Genomic DNA, 9,329 nt, shown 5'->3' on the forward strand with positions numbered 1-9,329 from the left:
TTTGTTAGCAATTGTGAATGGAAATTGCAAAAATCTTTCTAAAAAAAAGGAAATTGCAAAAATCGATGGATCTTCTCCTTTGAATACTCATCTTTAAAAAAAAATTGAGTAGACGGAACTCACTATGTTGCATGTGTGGTTAGTTTAGGAATGGGTTGGCACTTCTATTGGGTATAGCTATGGTGACAATGGTGTCACGAACATCCCAATAATATTATCGATATCTAGTACATATACTAGATCATTAATCCCCATTCAATACGAGTTTAAGAAAAAGAAAAATCTATTGCGAAAACACTAGTCATGTCCTACATGAGTTGATCATATATATATATATATTAGTACTATATTGTACCCTGGAAACAGCTGTTTACAGTATCGGAGCCCACCCGCACTCGACCCTGACCCGACTCACAGCAGCCGCCCGGTTTTTTTTCCACGCTGCGCCCGGTTTTTCCCCCACCCCAGGCGCAAGGTTTTTCTCCCACCCGGCGAACCCCCCCGTTCCAGCGGTTCTTCTCCACCTCGCAGATCCGGCGCGGCTCGCGATTCCATCGCCGCCCGCCCGCGCCGCGCGATTCCGTGCGCCACCGGCGTCCGCGCCGCGCCGGCGAGCTGCAGCTTCTGCTCCTGCGCGCCCCAAGATCAGACCAGTACCTGCCGTCGCCATTGCCGTCCACCGCTGATCGAAGTCGCGCGAGACCCAATCCCTAACCCGCGGGATCTCATCCATCATCTCGCCGTCGTGCGTTCCGAGCTCGGCGTGGTCGCTCCACAGGTCAGTAGCTGCCGCCACCGTTGCCGTCGACCGCCGGCCGGAGTCCTGCGACCCGATGCACCTAACGCGCGGAGCTAACCTATCGCCTGCCTTCCTCTCCGTAGGAGCTTCCTCGATGGAGTCCGATTTGGGCGGATCAGGCACGGCACGGCGGCCCCCTTTGATCCGGCTGCACGCGATGTGCAGCAGCGGCTGAAGCATCCCCAGGCCCCTGTCCAGCAATCTTCTCTTCGGGATGGATGAGGTCTGATTCTTCCCCCCAGCGCAAGGTGCCCTTTGCCCTTTTCCCGTGATAAGTTTGGGATTCTCATTGATGGCGGATCGATCCTGATGAGTGGTCACCCATCCCTGGCCGACGAGCTGGTGGCATGGCTGACAAGCTGGTGGCCTTGAGCAGTTGCACGACGACACGCAACAACATCGAAATGCCGAATCAAGCATTCAGCAAAGAGGACAAGTGCTGCGGCCCCTGCCCTCAGGTGCCTTGCCCCTTTGTGCTTTCTTCTATTATCAACTGGTGCATTATATTCTTTTTGTGAAACTCCACTGGTGCATGTGTTCAGGAGGGGATTTTTTTGTTTGCTAATTAATCACCAAGTCCAATATACGTGGATAGTTGTAGATAACATCTCTTGGCAGAGTTATGATTACTAGATTAGCTAGAAATTATTTGGCAGATTTTATTGAATTAGATTGATAGTTCAGTTTATTTTTAGCAGAAGATTGGCAAATTATTGCAGCGTCAGTGTGCTTGTGAGCTGGTACCTGCTAGCCTGCTACTGCCTGTGTGGTTCTGGCCACTGCATTCAGTACGCTAGTACAGGCTTGGTGATCAAGACTAGGTGTTATGTGCTTTTGAAATATACATAATGTCACATGGATTGTGATTTTTGATTGGCCATATGACTTTTATGAGTTATCCGCTTAATTATTTAGTTTAGTATAACTGGTTTATATAATACCCTGCCCGCGCCTGGACAGAGCATGCACCTGTTTTTCGTGGTTCTATTGTGGATCTGTGCAACTAATGATGCATGATTAGCTTTATGTTTTGGTGGATTGATCAGATACATAATTTATCAGAAATATTCAACTTTTGTCAGTCATTGAGATATAAAAGCTGCCTTGCCATGGCCATTTTAGTTCAGTCAAAATAATTTGGTCCATTGCCTTCCGGATCTAGAATTATAGACTGCTCTTAGTTCACAGGCTACAAATGAAGATTAAAACTGTTATTTTGGATGAATTAAAATCACACTAGTAATGAAGATGGTGTTCTGTAATGTAAGGTTCTTTTGCCATACAGACATACTTTCTCCTATTTTTGTGTTACTGCAGACCATTTAATTTCCGTTGGTTGATTTACCTCCGAGGTTCTGATGATTTGTCCAGGTTGTAGTTCAAATTAGGTAGTAGGTTGTTGCAATTGGTAGCTGCATCATTCTTTTCCCTGTTTCATTATTTTATAGTAGTTCAGTTTCTTGATGATTTGTTCAGGTTGTAGTTCAAAGAGGTGCCCCCCTTTTTTCTTACCTTCATTCGATCCCCCAGATGTTTCTTGATTGCCTGTGTTGGTGGCGATGGTGTGTAATAATAATCACTAGGTTGGAGAATTTTGGTGCTACGTGAAGAGTTTGATTGGTTTGATTGCCTGGTATGAGTTAATATATTTGGATCAATATACTTTCTTAATTATGCTTGTTTATGTATTCTGGAATTTCGGTATCCAATTATGCATGCCACTTTGCTTGCTGCAAGACCATTTATATATTGCTGAGATGCTTATCTTTGAATATGGACATCATTATATCTTTTGTCAATCTGATGCACACCTCATTATTGCAATTTGCTGCCATATCTTGTCAATTTGATGACACAGTCCAACATTTTGACCATGCACTAGTGTCCAGCCCACTGCCTTATCTATGTTTGTGTAAACCCTGGCATTCAAGGTATGCATGAAGCCTTATCAGCCATCACACTATTTTTGGTTGGTAATTTGGTGTGTTCTGTATCTCTGGGTTACTATGAGAAGGATTTTTTTCTCTCAAAATGCACCCCTGTATCCATGAAAGCAAAGAATTCGAACCTATAGCTGCTTGTGGCTTCCAATGCCAATTTGGGATGCTTGCTTCTTCGCATCTTCAGTCTCATTTCAGGATTATTGCTAGTGGGGTGTCTATACCTTAATTGATATATACAAGTTCTTTATTAATTAATTAGCTTAACCATCGTGTCAATTGTGAACATTTTTTCCTTGCACTTCCCCTGCTGATTTGGACTGAATAATTTGTTGACAAATTCATAACTCTGCAGCCAGTTCGTGCACCTGAGTATATCTGTCTGAGGTTTGTTGCAGCACAATTCCAATCTACTTAATAATAGTTTTGCTCTTATGCAATCTGTATAGGCTGTCTTTAACCTGCATATACTAATAATTCTTAGCTCTTATGCAGATTGCAATATGCATGCTGGATACCTTCACATGAGATGGTTGATTGGCTAGATAGTTTCTGATTTCCTTTTTGTTTATTGTTCTGCCATATTGTAAAAACAGGGTCAATAAAATAGCAAAATGCATTGAGTTTTTATGAACTCTTATCGCGTGCTCGGTTTAAATATGGTTGAATGTAAATGCAAAGTGTTCTCAGTTTTGTGATAAGAGAACTTACTGCTACTTTGCATAGAATTGAAGTTTTTATGATTGCATATGCTTCAGCGAAAAGTCTTATGGTATGATAGAAAATGGTTGCGGTTTTACTCAATGACCTGAACGATCATCCCAGCTGGAATTAATGTTTTCTTCTCTAGGATAAGAATATTTTATGTTCTGACCAAAAAATGGCGTGTAAACAAAAATTTGTACATCATTCATTCAAAATACTAGAGTGCATGTGGTACGAAATTTTTTTCCCGCAGAAGGCGACCCGTCAGGCCGTCACACTCGCATGTCCTGGGAAAAAATGCACCTGCATGCCCACCCGACTGCCCCTGCACCACCGATAAAAAAACCACTGATTAAAAATACAGAAACCGTACAGGCAGAGTCAATGAGGAAAAAAAACCGTGAGGGAGAAGGGAACGTGGGCGCACGGATCGGCACGGAGGGGCGCTCGGCGCGCGTCGGGTTGGGGGGGGGGGGGGTTGGAGGATTGTTTTTTTATTTTTAACCTTTTTTATTAATATTTTTATTTTAACTCGTATTGGTTTTTATTTACACGCCGTATCCTGTTTGGTCGCGCCACTTTTCCCGGCGCGACAGTTAGTCTCTGTCGTGCCACTGTACACGCTGGCTGGCCGAGGCAGCGCTCCGCCACGGAGGCGTTGACGTGGCACCTCTGTTGCGCCACATTTAATGGCGTGACAGAAGGTATGACGCGCCAGGCGGGCTGACGCGACAAGGCCAATGACTTGGGCCCGTGTCGGCCCCCTTCCTCTCCCACCCTCCCTTTCTTCTTTCTCCAGCCCGACCCTGAGCGTCGCCTCCCCAATGCCGCCAGCCGGCCGCCCCCCAGATCCCCCCAAAATCCATCGGTTTAGGGGGGGAGTGGGGGGACGCTCAGGCCCCTCCCCCAAAGGTATTGCCCTCTTTATCCCTTCGATTTATCGTGTACATTGGTAGATTTTAGTTGTTGTTGTTGTTGTTGATTGGGTTAGTTTTTTTATTTGAAGATAGTTGTAGATGGTAGTATGCTCATGATTGGATGTTTTGCTTATACTCAGATGATTCTCTGCTCCCAAATTTAACGAGAGGAGTGATTTGCATGTCCCATATACTACATTTGCTAGGGTTAGATAGTGGCAATGAGATATTAGTTGGAGTAATGGATAATAGGCTACGTACAAGTACTTTTGTAGATGATTTAATTTCATGCGTATGAAAGAGAATTTTTTGGGTTTTTGTATTTTGTAGATGGACCGTTTAATTCGAATTTTTCATGGTGGTTCGGTTAATGAACATGGAGAGTTTGAGAATATGCTTGAGGACGTGCAAGTGTTTGATAGGCCTCCATCCTTCAAAGATTTGGTAGATGTGGTTTCAAAACACAGTTGGGGCAAGGTACAATTTCATTTAGGGGCTTTATTCAACACGTACACGAGGGGTGAAGTGACAACACAACGCTACACAGAACAACCATAGGATAACGACTAGCATGTCGGTATGGAGGACTAGCTCTTCATCCATCACGGCTCCACTCGATCAGCTTGGGTGCGGACACGATCTACTCGTAGTCTTCTGGCACAAAGTCAGGATCCTCTGGAGAAAATCAACAAGGATGAGTACAAAAGTACTCAGCAAGCTCCACCTCGCCCTACGGGAGGGGAATGACATGCTTGATACACATTAAGCACAATCTAATAGCAATGCAACTAATGATATGCAACTCTTGCCGACACAACCCACAATAGGTAGCTCACTAGTTGTCAGGACCACACCGTAGCCTGTCCATACCGTGGACACGGACCATTCGAATGGATTATACACTCTGCATAGGTCGTACACTGTACCCACACGCTCGGCTGCCCGAATGGACAACCGACACAGCCGACACCCAGCCGTGGTCACGCCCCAGCCCGGCCGCACAAACCCTCGGGCCCTGACCCTAATGGTCTATACCCGTAAACCATCCCCGCGACCGTCAGGTTAACCAGTGGGATTAGGCTAAGTCCGGCCCATACCGGAACCTGTGGTCGTACTAAAGTAAGCTAGGTGAGATGTCAAAACAACTCGGTCCTTATGGTTCACCAAGGCAGCAACCATCCCTCAACATGTCAACTCGAGCCTACCACCACGGTAGCACTCTCCTGCCAGTCTACCACCACAGTAGCGCCGGCTCTAGCATACACAGCTGCCCTGGTCTCAGCCAGATCCCTTCGTATCCTAGTCTCAGCTCTGGATATGCATGATTACTCAGATGCATGCATGAGCACACTCAATCACTCAAGTACTGGTATATGTAATCGATCCTAGACCCAGGCTACAGCTAAACGTCCTCACATAGATGCAACCGCTCACGTAGGGGTCGATGAAACTTGCCTTCGCTTTCGTACGCGTCGGCGGCTTCTTGCTCGCGGTACGGGTCTTCTGGCTCCTTGGCCGGCTCCTCCTCGGCCACTCCGTGATCTACGGGTGAAAACGGCACGACCGGCAAACAAACACAAGCAAGCAATAAAATAAGCTCAAATGGAGATGAAAATAGGAGGAATAGATAGTATATGATTTGAGGAGAGTCAAGGAAAAAGAGTTATGTGAAAAGGAGTTGATATGAAGGAGATATTGAGTTTACAGTATTGATTGGTAGAATGTTTTGGATTAAGTGCTCACGGCCTGGTGGGTGTTTTGGGCCTTTATTAGTGTTGTGGAGTTAATGGTCGGGGGAGCTGCCTGCCATCTCACCTTGGCGCGGAACAGCTCGAGGAAGAGGGTCAATTGTTGGAGCTTCGTCTCGTGAGTGAGCTGGGCTCGGGAGGAGTGGTTCAGCTAGCGGAGCGAAGCGGCTCGGTGTGCTTGGGCTGGTGACGGGGCTCGTCACGGCCTCGCTCCTTTTATAGGCGAGGAGAGCAGCAGCGGTAGCTTGTCGTCAATGCGAACAGTGGCAGCACTGAAGGCGCGAGCGCCGAGGCGGCAAAGCCGGTAAGGGCGCTGCAGCGGCGTGGGCGAGGTGGGTGGTGGGGGTGGGTGGCACGGCGTGGTGCTGGCGGCAGTGCGTGGTCCCGTCGTGGGGCCGGCATGTCGCGCGTGCGCGAGCGAGAGCGAGCGGGTGAGACGGTTCGGCGGAAAAATCTCGGCCGGCACTGTGCGTGGCGACCCCGATTTATAGCGAGGTGGGTGCTGCTATGACGGGTCATTTCAAGGTCAATGGTGTGGGTACTCTGTGGCTTCCAGGGAATGATGAAGTTATGGCAAAGGAGGTAGGCGCTGTCATGATTGTTTGGGAATTATAGCATGGTACGGTGACTCGAGAGGCTTTTATGGAAAGAGACGAGATGATTTTTGTCGTAGGTGCAAGCATGCGTATGCTGGTTACTGGAGGGAATGAATGTACTAACGCAAGGCAAGAGTATAAAATAGTTTACCTAGTAGTTATGTAATACCTCGTATAACGTTAGTATTATTTTACGTTACTAGTTTAATTGCAACATAAATTTTATTTTAGTGATTGTTGGAAATTGAGGTGGCCCTACTAAGTTGAGGATCTACACCAACTCACTTCAGAGTCGGTCAGCTTCTAGTTACTTAGTGTACCAGGTCCTTTTGACGGCACAGCCGCCTTTTGCTTCCGGGAGGCAGAGCCAACCTTCGATGAAGCCCAGACCCTTTTGTGATCCCGGGTGACAGAGCCAACCTTCGATGGATCACAACTTATACACTAAGTGCTAAGCTTAACCAGGAGACTAACACTTATAAAGACGCTTACCTTATTGGAGCAACAAGGGAACACACACCTAGCACACTTTTCCTATGCTCACTTCTACCATGCCCTTGGATGTGTGTGGGATGGAGTGGAGTAGTATGGCATGGCAAGGGGTGGCACCCTCCTTATATAGGCACCCATACCCTCTTGGATAAGTGACACATGTCACACTCTAGGAAGTTCCCTACAAATATCTAAGTTCCCTACAAATATCTATTTCTAGAAAATTCTAAATTTTACCATGACAAGAAAATATCCAAGCTTCATGTCTTCTTATGATTCTTGTGGAACATTCTAGAACCTTGTCATGGTGAACAAAATTATGCCATGGTTTATCCTTATTTTTATAGAACCTTGTCATGGTGAACAAAATTATGCCATGGTTTATTCTTATTTTTATAGAACCTTCTAGAAGTTTGCATTGTATATTTCAACACTCCCCCTCAATAGTGATGAAAATTGGGATGTTACACACAATGTGGCTGCTGGTATTTTGAACTCTATTCTACCATGAATAGATGATGCAAGGATCGTTATCAAAACATAAGTTCTGCATATTTGATTGAAGATAGTCACTAAAATATGTTGCACTATTTTATGCTATTTAACTAAGCAAAGATGAATGTTTAAAATGTGAATTCAAGATGAGTCTTGAATTAATATATGCAAATCTTGTAGATTCAAAATGCTAGTTGAACTACAAGTAGTGTGTGACCTCATATTCGATAGGCGATAAGGGAGCTACTATTATCGAGGCTAAATAGTATTTATCACCAAGATATAGTCTCTATCATCATGTACACATCAAAGGTAATCACCTAAATGGTGTAGACCTCACATTAGTGGACGAGAAACTCGTTGCTATAGGCATAGTTTGGCGTGATCGCAATAGATGCCTTAGAGTCCACTCATATAAAGGTGGTTACTAGAGAGTAATCACCATGTTGGTGTAGACCTTGTTTAATTCATATTAAAATTTAGGTAAGCACGTTGAGGATAGTCACTATATAATAGTGTAGATCCCACAATAGTATTATTATACTACCTTGTGTATGGCCAATATGAAATATGAATTATGGTAATCACTCAAAAAATATGTAGAATTTAAGTTATTCCAAACTTTGATATTGGGTATGCACGTTGAGGATAGTTAGTATATATATATATATATATATATATATATATATATATATATATATATATATATATATATATATATATATATATATATATATATATATATATATATCCTGTAGTAGTATTAAGGTACTACCTTGTGTATGACCAATATATAAGGTTTTGGAATTTTACTTTGTACAAAATGATGAGGTGACACTTGTATTTTGCATATAATTCCACATGTAATTAAGCGCTTTAGGCCTTTCTTACCCTTTATGACTTAACTAATGTGAATTTCTTTTAATTAAGAATTTATGCATCATCCATCAATTACTGCTTAATTAGTGTGATGTATAATTGATAATTCTTGAATTAAGCATATTGGTCATAATGCATGACAGTTGGTGCTTAATTAAGGTGAATTATTGCAGTTAAAATTGCAAGATATAACAAATTGCAATAATCACAAAACCACTATGTTTACTGTATGTTAGGGGGATCGCATAACACAAATAATGCATTGAACATTATAGTTAATACACGACTCTTAGAGTTGTTTACCATGATGATAGATGACGCGGTGTGCGCTGCCGAAGTTGGTGTATGGTGTGCACGGAGGCGCTCGTCGGGCACGGAGCCACGGTGACTGCAGCGGTGACGCTCGTGTGGTCGTTGTCGATCCTCCAACTTTATCTATCCACCAAACGATGAAGTCGTGGAGAATGGTGGCTGCAGACATTAGTCGTTGGCTCGTTGCCGATTTTGATTGACAAATTGATGCAACTCTCGCCATTCGTGCAAATTCTTGTACATGTATGCACAATTTCAATTATGTCTCTTGTTCTCGTTCTTGGCCAGAGTATCAAGTGATCCTGCATAATGTGGATTAAGAATGCAAGATCCAAAGAGACTAAATGGTAAAGAAATAGGTTGAACTCAGAATGAGGTTCGTGTCTTGATGCTGGCCATCGAGCCTGCAACTTGTCTCCATGGTTGGTGATGGCGATGAAGTCGTG

At 44.2% G+C, this 9,329-nt stretch overlaps 1 long non-coding RNA gene across 1 annotated transcript; it reads left to right on the forward strand.

The window, feature by feature from the left end:
- The first annotated feature begins 446 nt into the window (after positions 1-446).
- LOC120712244 lies at positions 447-3,496 on the forward strand. The gene is made up of 2 exons (XR_005690797.1): positions 447-778; positions 883-3,496. It is a non-coding gene; the product is annotated as an uncharacterized LOC120712244 (long non-coding RNA).
- The last annotated feature ends 5,833 nt before the right edge of the window (positions 3,497-9,329 follow it).

The sequence above is a fragment of the Panicum virgatum genome, chromosome 6K (assembly GCF_016808335.1).
Source record: "Panicum virgatum strain AP13 chromosome 6K, P.virgatum_v5, whole genome shotgun sequence".
NCBI classification, from domain to species: domain Eukaryota; kingdom Viridiplantae; phylum Streptophyta; class Magnoliopsida; order Poales; family Poaceae; genus Panicum; species Panicum virgatum.